Source organism: Myotis yumanensis, unplaced genomic scaffold (genome assembly GCF_028538775.1).
Source record: "Myotis yumanensis isolate MYYU_CA2020_CCGP unplaced genomic scaffold, mMyoYum1.0.hap1 SCAF_17, whole genome shotgun sequence".
In the NCBI taxonomy this organism is placed as follows: domain Eukaryota; kingdom Metazoa; phylum Chordata; class Mammalia; order Chiroptera; family Vespertilionidae; genus Myotis; species Myotis yumanensis.
Genome location: NW_027223768.1, coordinates 9,950,163 through 9,964,064, shown reverse-complemented (window position 1 = coordinate 9,964,064; position 13,902 = coordinate 9,950,163). Strand labels below are relative to the sequence as shown.

General features: G+C 44.4%; 1 long non-coding RNA gene across 2 annotated transcripts in view; it reads right to left on the bottom strand.

Annotated features, from left to right (window-relative positions):
- Positions 1-1,713: 1,713 nt before the first annotated feature.
- The window catches only part of LOC138995784 (uncharacterized), an 80,551-nt gene continuing 68,362 nt past the window's right edge, over positions 1,714-13,902 (bottom strand). The window contains exon 4 of one of the 2 annotated variants that reach the window (XR_011468667.1): positions 1,714-2,042. This is a non-coding gene — a long non-coding RNA (uncharacterized lncRNA). Of the gene's footprint in view, positions 2,043-12,557; positions 12,653-13,902 lie in introns of those variants that run through there. The other variant, XR_011468668.1, reaches the window with a different exon arrangement.

Sequence of the window (13,902 nt, the reverse complement as noted above, 5' to 3'; positions counted from 1 at the left end):
AAAATTTGGAGTTATTTATTTTTGCATTTGCTGCATCAATTTCTCTAACTTTGACACATAGTGTATGTCACTCTGCTGCAATGTGCATTTCCAAGGTCTTCCAAGGGTACATTCTTCCTAATGTTCAGAGCTCAGCTGAAGTGCCATCTGAGAGGCCTTTCCAACCAGCAGTGCCACCCCCACGCCAGTCCCTCTCAGTCACATCATTCTGTCTTCTTTTTATTAAAGCAAGTATCACTCCCTGATATGTTCTTGTTGTATTCGTGTACTTGTTTATGAGCTGTCTGCCCCCAACCTAGTGGTAGGAATATAAGCCCATGACGACAGGCTTTATCTTTTTAGTGCTGTATATCTTGCTCTTAGAACAATGTCCCGTATCTGGTTGTGATCAATAAGTGTTTATTACATGAGTACATGAAAGTGTTCACAATGCCATTATTTTTTAAATAGCCTATATCTATCATTTAAATTTTATTTTGTTATTGCCTGACCGGCATGGCTCAGTCAATGGTTGAGTATTGACCTATGAACCAGGAAGTCACGGTTCAATTCCTAGTCAGGGCACATGCCTGGGTTGTCAGTTCAATGCCCAGTAGGGGCGTGCAGGAGGCAGCCAATCAATGATTCTCTCTCATCATTGATGTTTCAAATACTTTTTAAATAAATAAATAAATTTTATTTTGTTGTAATAACTATTTCCAAGTTTGCCCTTCACCACAAGTGGATGGTTTCTTTGTTTGTTTAATTCCCAGTTTTATCTCTTTGTGATACGATAAAATGGCTCATATAATTTTATGCTTTAAAATTTAGAATTCATCTTTGTATCTTATCGTAAGATCCCTTTTTTGTAAATGTTCCACAGAAGCGGAAAAAGACGGCATTTTTCCTCTTTGTAAAAGAAGAATTCTATTATGAGGATTTTCTATGTTTCTGACCATTTTTGTTTATTTTAGCTGTCAAAGTTTGAGATGTGTGTTTAAGTCTCTCACAAAGATTGTATTTCAAGCATTCCTTTTCGTACATTTCTAAAATACTTCTTTTTGTCACAGAAAGATTCCAGCTCTTAGATCTTTGTTGTGGATTGTGCCTTTGTTCAGAATAAAATGTTTTTCTTTGACTCATTTAACCTTTTGACATGAATTCTATTTGTCTGAAATAAGCCACCCCCAGCTCTTTTTTGTTTGCATTGTCAGAAGACAGAATCTAGGAGCCTGTGGCCTGGAGCTCTGATGGGTCCAGGCGCCCCTTTCCTGATGTACAAGGAAAGGTTAAAACGCTGCCCCGAGGGCCAGGTGAATCAAAGGGGGCTTCGATACACTGCATATTTCAAATGCTTCTCTTCTAGGGAGTAAAGAAGGATGTGTTGGTGAATCCTTCAGCAGAGCAGAAATTACAGTTTTACTAGAGCCAGAAATTGCATACCTGTCAACAAGCTTAGAAAAGTCCTACCGGGCCCCACAAGATTGGCTCCAAAGTGGCCGCAGTTGGGATTCGCCCTGGACTACCTAATTGACCCTTTTTGAAGATGTCCCTGGCGTTGACCATGATTTGAGACAGCCAGACAGCTTCCTCAGCACAGCTAGGGAGCCAGGGTAAGGGGCCACGCACAGGAAAGCCTGGCGCCGGGCCAGAGTGCCGTGCCCCCCAGACTCCCCTGCTTAGTCCGGTTGGCAGTGGTTTGGGGCATCCGCGTCCACTCCCACCTAACCTGGTGCTGGGACTGAGGTGTGGGCGTGGAAGATGCTTGAGAAAGTTCGCGATGCTCTTGTGATGAGATGGAGCCCTGAGTAGTCATCATTCTCCGTGAAATGAAACCAAACACAACGCTCAGGTTTGGCTTCACGCCATCTGGATATGGCAGCAAAATAACAGGCAACATTGTAGCAGCAGAACCCGGGCTGAATGGCAGAAGACCGGTGTGTGACTCCCCGTTGCTGTCACTGACTTGCCGTAGGCCGCTTTTCATCATGTGAGGCCGGGGGGCGCCTCACTTCTTAAGAGCCTCCTGCAAGTGGGTGTGCGAGTCTGTGAAGTGCTGGGAGCTGTTTGGCAGAAAAACGCAGTTTAAAAAAAGACAAAATAATACAACTGAGCTGTAGTGAAAACTGTGACCTGCCACCAGATGCCCCTTCCCTCTCAGCGAAGGGCTGGCTGCCCAGCTGCTGGGGGTGTTTGGCAGATGACCCTCTGCTGCCTCCGCTGCAGGGAGCCTCCCCCGCAGGCTGGCCCCTGCCTCGGGGTGGCCCAGACCCAGTGACTGATCGGCAGAGGGTATAAAGGTCTTGTCATTCTGTTCCAACTCAGGAAACCCTGCCGGTCATTAGGTTCAGAACTCCCGGAGGAGTTGAGCCCGGCTGCACCAGGAGCTACTAGAAGAGAAGGGATCGTTTCACTCTTCAATGTTTTTCCTCCAGAAACTTAAGCACATTTTGGTATACATGAACCTCACTTAAAGGAACCAGCGTTTTTAAAATGTGGATTTTTTTAAAGAGTTAAAATGGAAAAGAAATTTTAACAATAGCTACCATTCATGTAGCACGGAACATGTGCCAGATCCTAGTACGTGCTTTATATCCGTTGGCTCATTTGACCCTCAGAATTATCTTCTGAGGTAGATACTCATTAAATTTCACTCTCTAGCTGTGGGAAACTTAGGGTAAAATGGTTACGTCATCTGCCCAAGTTCACATCTAGGAAGTGGTGGGGTAAGATGTGAAACCCAATTCTATCTGACTCCAGCAAACCAGCTCATTCACAACAACACAATACCACCCCTTAAAACTAGGCTACAGCCACTTCCCCTGTAATTCCTGCAAACGACTGATTCATTTGTAGCACTGAGAAGAGATTTGGCTTTTCCTAAAAAAGGGGGTGAGGGGATATGCTATATTTTCTAGAAAAGAAGGGACACCAGATATTTCATAAATATTAAACCTTTCCTCTTGGTCTATTGTCTCCCATGTCCATGAAAAGAAGTGAAAATAGAACAAGAAACATTTCTCAATAGTAAAAACACATCTAGAATTTATAAAATATTCAGGACAGTAGGGTGCATAGAAAATAGGCCTTTTCTGTTGCCCAAAAGGTGGGGAAGGGGGCTATTTGTAATTTCAATGACCTCTTTGGTTTTAACTTTTAGTGCATCTTTTTTTAAAAACCTCTTCAAAGGAGAGAGATTCTATCAAGGCCATTTTCAATGTTTCAGCTCCCCCTTCCGCGCCCTGCACACGTTCCTCCCCGCTCTGTGCCAGCCGTGCCCACTGTGGCTCTGCCCTCTGAAGCCCTGCCGCTCCAGCAGCTGTTCGATCTGCTGAAGAAACCACCTTTGACCCTGCAGTAAGAGAAGTGCATTTGCCTGCCTTTCCACAAGAGCTCTAGGACCGGGGCCCCCAGCAACACGGTCAGGTTAGCCTCTCACATTCCCAATTCCATTCCATCCTCGCTGGGAATTGACATAACACCACAGCACTCGTTGGGCAGCATTCCAAAGAGGTTTCAACCACATGTTCACACTCATGTCCTGCTGTCTGGCACTGCAGGCCAGATCCCAATCTCAGCCACATCATTCATCTACATCGGGCTTGGCTAAGAAAGAACAGAACAAAACTCCTGGGTCACAGGCCACATTCTTACATCGGATCATCTGAGCTGTTGCTGGAAGGGTGTTCATCACCTAGAAACACCCCAGGCTCGCGACTGAAAGTCAGTTCATCTGCAAGGGGGATGGATGGCAGGATGAAGGGGTGACATGGAAAGTGCTGGGACGTGACTGTGGGCCTGGAATTTACCCCATGCCTGCCTCTGCGCTTGCTCATAGCCCCTGGCCATGCCCTGGCACCCTGCTAGGCTCTCCAGTGGTTTGAACAGCCCACCATGTTTGCTCTTCCCATGTGTCCAGCCCACAGAGACAGGTCACGGCACTGTGCTACAGGCTCACACAGACTGCTCAGCAGGGGTCGGGGAGCCATGGAGGACACTGTTCCAGAAACTGGCTCTGCTTTGGAGGGCTTCCTGGGCGGAGCTGAAGGATCCTTGGGCCTCCAGGATTCAGAGTTATAATAATGGCAGTGCTGCCTTTTATTGAATATTGATTATGTGCCTGGCAGCATTCTAAATGCTTCACCTACATTATGTCACTTAATCTTCCCATAAATGTTATGAGATAGGACGAATATTATCTTCATTTTATGGGTGAAGAAAGTGAAGGTTAGAGAGCTGCCTTGCACAAGGTCACAGAGAGGGGCTGAGCCAGGATTCCCACTGGTCTGTCTGGCTTTAGTGTCCACTCTCGACCCAGTGCCGTGCTGCAGAGGCGGTATTGGCAGCCCACGGGCTGGACTGTGTTCAGCCTGCCGGTGTGTTAAGAGACATTTAAAAATCTGAGCCAATATTAAAAATGCAAGATATTTCACTTATCAACACATAAAAATTCTAGTATCTCTTAAAAAATGCATATGCCTGCCATCATTGGGTCTCTGATCCCAAAGACTTTTATCTGCTCGAGGTGAGTATTAGCCGCCCCGTTAGATGGGGCCTGTGCTCCCGTTTCCACAGAGCCCAATACAGCAGGATGGTCCTCATCACATTCCTGCCTGACTCCCATGTGCCCCTGAGTTGCCCAGTCCTACCCTACAGCCCCTGTTCCATGATTTTGGGTGGTGGGTACATCCCTGACCTGTATTGCCCTGGACACGGAATTTGGGGCTAACACTCATGTGTCTGGTTGGTTAGGAATAGAGAACACAGGTGTAAGCTGGTGATGGTTTGGAGCAACATGGCAGTTTATGGTTGATTCTAAAGTCAGTTCATCTCCAAGGGTAATGGCAGGATGAAGGGGTAACATGCAAAGTGCTAGGAAGGGGCTGTGGACCTGGAATTGACTCCAGGTTCTGCCGCGGGCTGATTGTCTGGGCCAGGTTGAGTCACTTCCTCTCTATAAAAGGGAGAGATTGAAGTTGATGAAGAGATTGAGGCGGATGTCAGCTCTAAAACTCCTCTATGCTACTGCCTCTAAGTCAGATTTTCACGTGAGAGGGAGTGCCTTTGGGAGCATATTTTCCGGAGGGGGCCAGTCTTTGCAAACTGCCTTCCGTGAGTACATGCGCAGGTAAGAAGCAAGCACCTTGGCTGGCTCAAGCTCCGAGCAGCGGAGGACCCCAGGCCCAGCCCGGCAGGAGAGGTGTGGCCTGAGTGAACGAAGTGGTTTCGGATGCCAATGCTTTCCTTTCCATGAGTTCAGGCTCAGGTCGGGCTGGGTTCTTTATTGGAACTGAAAACATTTCTTGCCAGAGCAAACATCTCACCCCAAACAATATCACTGGGAACTATATTAGAGGGAATTTCACAACTTCTCAGGGCATTCAGAGGAACTCATAGGAACTGTATTGTTTTCCATCTTCTTTAAAGCACAAACCTTATCACAACAAAGTGAACCTGTTTCTCATATTAGAGTAGCCAAGAAAATAGTTCTCCAAAAGACTGCACTAAAAGAAATCAAGATAAGTCAAGAGCTCAGGTACAGGTCGGCGAGAAACCCCTCATAATACATTTTCTTTATATGCTCCTTCATACATCTGTGGGTCTCCCAGTTCCCTCTGGCCTCGCACCATCTGAGTGTGAGTTTCATTGGCTTCTTAGAGGAAGCCCTATTTTCTCTTTGGCAAAGGTGGTGGCTGCAACCTGAAGTTCAGTTACTTGTTTGAAAACTTGATCTCGGGTTGGACTTCCCAGTATCCCCCAAGCTTGGGCAGGTATGAGGGTGGGTGTGGGAACCTCTAGGAGAGATGTGGCTCCTTCTGAGAGCCAGATACCAACTGAGGCTCTTAGAGGCCTCTGTGAGGAGGCCAACTGGACCTGGACTGAGCCTACGGCTTGATCCCATAGAACTTGCCTCTGTATCAGGAGCTAGAGGACTGTCCAAGCTTGTGCTGGAACAGTGGGTCTCCTAGAGCAGGCTTCTCAGACTTAAATATGCATACACATCACCTGCTAAATGAAGATTTGGATTCAGCAGGTCTGGGTTATGGGCCAAAAGAGAGTCTGCATTTCCTCAAAAAACTAAAAATGGAACTCCCATTTGACCCAGTGATCCCACTTCTAGGAATATATCCCAAGAAACTAGAAACACCAATTAGAAAGGATATATGCACCCCTATGTTCATAGCAGCACAATTTTCCATAGCTAAGATATGGAAACAGCCTAAGTGCCCATCAGCAGATGAGTGGATTGAAAAACTGTGGTACATCTACACAATGGAATACTACGCTGCAGTAAAAAAGTAGTTCTTACCATTTGCAACAGCATGGATGGAACTGGAGAGCATTATGCTAAGTGAAATAAGCCAGTCAGAGAAAGAGAAATATCACATGATCTCACTCATTTATGGAATATAATGCACAACATAAACTGATGAACAAAAATAGATCCAGAGACAGAGAAGCATCGATCAGATTGTCAAACCTCAGAGGGAAGGTAGGGGAGGGTGGGGGTAAGCGGGGAGAGATCAACCAAAAGACTTATATGCAAGCATATAGGCCTAACCAATGAACACAGACAACAGGGGGGTGAGGGCATGAGTGGGGGGATGGAGGGTAATATGGGGATAAGGACACATATGTAATAACTTAAGCAATAAAGAAATTAAAAATAAAATAAAAAAAAGAGAGAGAGAGTCTGCATTTCTCCAGGAGCTGGTGATTTTGCTGCTGCTGGTCCATGGACTGCATTTTGAGTTGCAAGGTCCTAGACTAGTGGTTTTCCACCAAATACCAGCAGCTACAGCATCACCTGGGAACTTATTAGAAATGCAAATTGTAGGCCCCACCCAGACCTACTGAATCAGATACAGATATGTGGCCCAGCAGTCTACATTCTAATAAATCCTCTAGGTGATTCTGGTACATGGTAGAGCTTGAACACCTCTGTTGACATACATCATTGTATGGATTGAATTGTGTCCCTCCCAAAAAGATACATTGACGTCCTACCCTCCAATACCTGTGAATGTGACCTTATTTGGAAATAGTCTCTGTGGATTTAATCATGTTAAGATGAAGTCATTAGGGTGGGCCTTGGTCCAACATGACAAATATCCTTATAAGATGACGACCATGCCTTAGCTGGTTTGGCTCAGGGCTCAGTGGATAGAACATCGGCCTGTGGACTGAAGGGTCCAAGGTTTGATCCCAGTCAAAGGCACATGCCTGGGTTTCAGGCTCCATCCCCAGTAAAGGGTGTGCAGAAGGCAGCCTGTCAATGACTCTCTCATCATTGATGTTTCTATCTCTCTCTCTCTCCCTCTCCCTTCCTCTCTGAAATCAATATACATATATATACTAGAGGCCTGGTGCAGGACATTTGTGCACTGAGGAGGAAGGGGAGAGGGGTGGTTCCCTTAGCCCAGCCTGCACCCTCTCGAAGTCTAGGACCCCTAGGGGGATGTCTGCCTGCTTCAGAGGTGGGAGAAGCTCCCGCCACCACTGCTGCACTCGCCAGTCATGAGCCCGGCTTCTGGCTGAGTGGTGCTCCCCTTGTGGGAGCACACTGACCACCAGGAGACAGCTCCTGCATTGAGCGTCTGCCCCCTGATGGTCAGTGAGCATCATAGCGACCAGTCATTCTGCCATTCGGTCAATTTGCATATTAGCCTGTTGTTATATAGGATATATATATAAAAAAGATGACGACCATGTGAAGACAGAGATACACAGAGAGAAGATGGCACGTGATGGAGGTGGCGGAGATTGGAGTGATGCATCTATAAGACAAGGAATGCCTAAGATGGCCAGAAAAAACCCCAGAAGCTACAAGGGGCAGAGCAGGATTATCTTCTGCATGGCTTACAGGGAGCAAGGCACTGCCAACACCTTGATTTTGAACTTCTGGCCTCCAGAACTGTGAGTCAATACATTTTTGTTATTTTAAGCTGCTCAGTTTGTGGTACTTTGTTATGGCAACTAGGAGGGACACGGGACTAAATTCCCGCTATTGGAATGTGAGCAGAAGTGATGTGAGCAACATCAGTACCATATTGCTTACAGAGGAAAGGGCTTGTGCTCCATTTTCTCTTTCCTACTGTGTGGGAAATGGCAGCAATGCAGCAGCCACCTGAGACCAAAGGTGGGAGCCACCACGAGGACGGAAGAGCTGCCCCAGACCCTGTCTCTCAGGTGACCTTAGGGAGCAGCCTGCATGTCCGCTCTGGACCTCCAGCCTCCAGCCTACCCTTCCAAGAGGGACAATGAAACTTCTGTCTTGAGCCACTGTATCTTTTGGTCTCTTTGCAGAACAGTTAAGCCCATACCTAACTCGTATCCAGGGCCCACCTTTTGGCCTGTCTTTGGCTTAGCTCAAGACCACAAAGGCATTTACCCAATTTGTCATAATCTGCACGTAGTTACAGCATGAGAAATCTCTTAAGTGATTTTTCCAGCATAAATATATCATGATCCCCATCTGGCTGTCATTTCTTTTAACTCTTCCTCCCTCTTTCTCTGCTCACTTGCTCCTTCTTTCATTGGTCAGGTGCTCTAAATATTTGGAGAACAGCCCGGTTGGCGTGGCTCAGTGACTAAGCATCGACCTATGAACCAGGAGGTCACAGTTCAATTCCCAGTCAGGGCACATGCCTGGGTTGCAGGCTCAATCCCCAGTAGGGGGCGTGCAGTAGGCAGCCGATCCATGATTCTCTCTCATCATGGCTGTTTCTCCCTCTCCCCTTCCCCCTCCCCCTCCTCCTCCCCCTCTCCCTCTCCCTTCCTCTCTGAAGTCAATTAAAAAATACTTAAAATTTTTTTTTAATATTTGGAGAACAGAAGTCATGGAGCCATGGGTGATTTTTGCCAGGTCACGATGGGGAGAATGAACTAGCAGAGAAAGGGAATGTGAATGAGATTCTGAGATGAAGATGAAAGCCTTAATCACCTGGAACTTGGTTAATCACAGCTCTTAATGAGAATGTTTCTACCACATCTTTAGAAGGAAGAAAACTGCAACCAAATAATCTGTTTCAACTCCAATGACTACTCTCCACAGCCTGGTATGAGGGGCTGGGGATTTGTCATAATGGCTGTGAGGTTCTTTTCAATCCTGTTTTACTCCTGCTTTGTTAAATTGAAGTGTTCATAATATGGAATGTCCAGTTAAACAAAAAATTCTAAAATGCTATGGACTGTTCATTTTAAAAAACAATGTCCATTTTAAGAATATTATGCCAAAAATATTCTACAAATGAACATAGCTAACTGTACAAGGATGTTCATTTTGGCATTGTTGGCATTATTTAAACATTTGAAACAAGCTAATATGTATCAAAAGGAAGAATATTAAATTTAAAAGTATGGTTTATCCTATTATATAAGGCAAAGGAGATAGGGCTGTGTGGACTGACCTGCAAAAATGTACATGATATATTTTTAGAAAAATGATTATACTTCTTATAAAAATCAACTGATATTTGTGTATATATTTTCATATACCTAGGGAGCAAGGCACTACCAACACCTTCACTTTGAACTTCTGGCCTCCAGAACTGTAAGTCAATGCATTTTGTTATTTCAAGCGGCTCAGTTGGTGGTTCTTTATGTCTATCCTTCCAAAGCAGAAAAATAGCTTGGAAGGATAGACATAAAGTTATTAATAATGGCTACCTCTGAGGAGTAGAATTAGGGGAGATGGAGTGTGCTTTCCTATTTTACTCCATACGATTCTATACTGTCTGAATGTTTTTATAATAGTAGGAATTCACTGGGTGGCAGGGATCATGCCTATCCTGCTCACTGTCCTTTCATGGATAGACTATAGAGTGATCAATAACAACGTCAGTCATGGAGTACCTACCATGTGCTGGGCACCGTCCTTTGGACTTTCTATGTGTTCATCTAATTTTTCATACATATTCTATGAAATAAGAACTACCATCATCTCCATTTTACAGAGGAGACAGAGGTGCAGAGAGGTAAGCCAGCTGCCCAAGGCGACGACGTGATGGAGCTGACTGCACCCAGGCCGCCTGGCTCCAGAGGCTGCTCTTCACCACTATCCCGTGCCGTGTGGATTGATTGATGGAATGAACAAATGCTGAAGTTTAAAAAGAGTTTTCTGGCTAAATCTCCAGTAAGTAAAAGAATCAATGAACCAGTAAAGCTCATTCCCAGAGGATTCTGCTTAATCAAGGTTCTACAATTTATCTTTCGTTGCAAGGTAATGGGCTGTTTGCACGCAGAGCCTTCCACATGCTGAAAAGACACTGATGCTAACAGTTGTTGATGAGTGACTGGGAAAGGGCTGAACATTTTAATTTAAAGTAAGTGAAAGAATTAATTGCCAGCAAATTAAAAGGCTTCATCTGCCATTTCTCTGCTCCCCTCTCTTCTGCCTTCCACCCGGAACAATAACAGGGGCTTTGTGGGCACAAGCGTGACGGGCTGGCTTTTCCCTTCCCAGCTGCCTGGTTTGGCAACTTGTGCTTACGTCTGGGGACGGAGGAAAGAAGTCTGTGCTCTAGAAGCATCTCTATTCCTTAAGAGATTGAGGGGACCCTCCCCTCAAGGAAACGACTACAGCGCAGACATGAGTTCCTGAAGCAGAGGAAGTAGGTTTCATCCCATGTGTAGCCTCATCATCTGTGTGCCATGAGATGGAAAAGGCTGAAAATCACTGATTTAAGACAAGCAATACAGATTTTTAAGTCATTCAATTTTTAGGTAGATACATTTACATGATTCAAAATTAAATAAATACACACACACACACACACACACACACACAAATGTCTGTTTCCCTTGTCTGTTCCCGTGTGTTCACTTCCACTTCACCCTCCCACACCGGCAGCCATGATAACATTTCCTGTGAATCCTTGCACAGACTTTAAATACACATGCTAGCAAATACAAATTTAAAATGCAATCTCTTTTTTTCTACACAAACGAGAGCATGCTATGCATATCATTCTGCATCTTACTTTTTTTCATTTCATAATCCACCTTGGAAATCTTTCGACAGCAATGCATATGAAGTGCCCTCGTTCTCTTTTTACAGCGTCACAGTATTCTGCTGAATGGATGTACCAGAATGTATTTAACCAACTCTCTATTGATGGGCATTTGCGTTGCTGCCAATGTCTTGCCATAGTATACAATACTGCGATGAATAACCAATTCTTATGGTTATCACTAACCTTTTCTCCTAAGGGTGGCACCAATTGACAGTTGCAACAGCAGTATGGGAGAATGCCCACTCTCTTCTCTATCCTTGACCAACACTGTGCATTCATACACTTAGGTTTTTACTAATATGAGAGGAAAATGGTAACTCACTGTAGGTTGACTATACATGTATTTAAGAGCTGTTTGCATTTCCTTTTTCTGTCAACTGTCTCTTTACATTTTTATGCCCAATTTTCTTCTGGATAACTTTTTCTTACTGACCGCCAGGGCTCTTAAAACATTAAGGACATTAAGTTTTGTGTGTGAAATGAGTTACCAACAATTTGTTCCCAATTTGGAATTTGTCTTATTACTTTGCTCAAGGGGTATTGTTGCCAAGCAAATATTTTGATATTTTTGGATTTTATTTTAAATATTTTACTTTATGACTACAAGATTTTGTATCATTGTTAGAAATGTCTTCTCTACACTGAATTTATAAAGAGAGTTTTCTTTTAGGGTTTATTTTTTTATATTTAATATTTGATGCATTTGGAATGGAGCCTAAAATAATGCACTTCACATATTCAGTGTGAATCTGAAGAGTGTGGCCAGGTCAGAAGGATGTTCCCACGTGGGCTGATGGCTGGAGTCAAACACACTGAGAAGATTCTCACGGCTTTGCCATGCTCTTCATGTGTCACTGCCCACCCAGCCACAGTCCTTTGGTCCAGGGGTGAGTATCTGACCCACAACAGGACAATCAGATCCCTTCTCAGGAATTTCAGAACTTGGGATCAGAATGAAAATCAGTTCTCGCTGGAGGCAGCCATAAAGGTGAATCTTGGAACATCCATGGGCCAGGCTCCCTGCCACACAAGATAGCCAGGCACCAATGAAAGAGTGAAACCAACTCAGAGAAAAAGGCAGCGACGGAATACTACTCAGCAATGAGAAAGGAATGAACCATAGATACACACAACAGCGTGAATCAGTCTGAGTGAAAAAATCTAGACAAAAGTAAGTACTTCCTATGTGATTCCATTTATACAGAACTCTTGAAAATGCAAACGAATCTACTGTGACAGAAAGCAGATCGATAATGCCACAAAGAGAAGGATCAGGAGAGGTATGGGGGGGTGGGAGGAGGAATTACGAGCAGGCACAGGGAAAATCTGGGTGTGATAGGTGTTCACTATCCTGATTGTGGTGATGGTTCCATTTCAGAACTGAACAAAATGCACCTCCCAGCGTCCCTCCCCAGAGCATCCCCAGCACACCCTACTGCCCTGGCAGGCATCTAACTCCAACCACACCAGGCATACTTGCCCTTGAGTAAAGCTATCCTATCTGTCCACCCGACAAACTTCTAACATATTTAAGTCTAACTCAAATGTTACCTTTTTATAGCTTTATTTGGCCGTCTCAGGCTGAATTAATTGCTCCTTCATCCGTGTTCCCATAGCTCTTATCATCTCTGTTGTGGTGATAGATGAGTCTGTCCTTCCTATAAAATGATAAACTTCTGAATAGCAGGAAGTGTGTCTTAATTCATCTTTACAAACCCAGAACCACCAATAATTCACAAAATGTAGCAGGTGCTTAATTAATGTCTTTTCATTGATTTAAATGGAGGGGAATCAAAATAGATCGATGGTTTTTGAGTCTTTTTGAACACCCTTTAGTACAACTCTTTTTAAAAAGAAAATGTTACAAGGAATCTCAATATATAAGTCAGATAAAGGCGGAACGATCTGGTTGAAGAGTAAATGGGTTTGATCCGAAGGCTGTTTTATCATTCTGGTTTTCCATAGTTTTTCTTCCTACCTGCACCATGTTTAAGAGGTTTGCTTTTATGCCACTTCCTCCATTTCCTCATCTGCCCCACAACCTTCTCCACTCACCCGTTCTAGAAGTACCCATAACCCTCCTGCGTCACAAGAGACCCAAAAAGACAACTCCCCTGTTTTCCCAGGCACCCTTGCTCCCAGTTTTCCTGTGTCATAAGGAATTCCCAATTGGGGGGCGGGTTTGGACAAAGACATCCCTAATCACTAAGACAGTCCTTATACAGGGGCCTCTGGATATTTGCTCAAATTACCAAGCCAGTTTCCAAAAAGGTACGTGAAAGAACAAGTTTATCCCCAAAGCATGGAGGAGTCGGGGAGCTAAGCCATTGCTGTTGGTGCTTCCTTCATTTATTCTTCCTGCGTGCAGAGTCTTAATTTAAAACTTGGAGTCTGTGTTCCCTCATTTCCAGAGATTCACTTTATAGAGCTGATATTACTTTCTTCTGTCTTGTATTAATTCTCCCTGCAGTTTTATAAACAAAGGTGGTTCAATATAAAACCCAGCTGGCTACACTGGGGACCCGGAGGGAGTACTCACACCATGTGTGGCATACAGAATTTACGATAAAGATAAAACCGAAGCAATTTCACTGTGTTTGTAGGATAAATGAGGGCACCGGACCAGACGATCGCCAGGGCTCCTCCAACCTTGTGTGTTTATGATTTCCAGGCAGATGAGGATGCGGAGTAGGTTTTGGGTGAATTGTGTAAGAAATAAATTGTACTTTGAACAAATGAATACAATCTAATGGCAATAAATCTCAGGAAAAAAAATATTTCAAGAATCATCTTCAATGTCTCCTTTCACGTACAGTTTCATTTTTTTATTATTTTTCTTACTTTCTAACAAATGCCACTGGCATGGGTTTTAAGTGAGAATCAGCAAATGGTGTGTCTACCTGTGAAC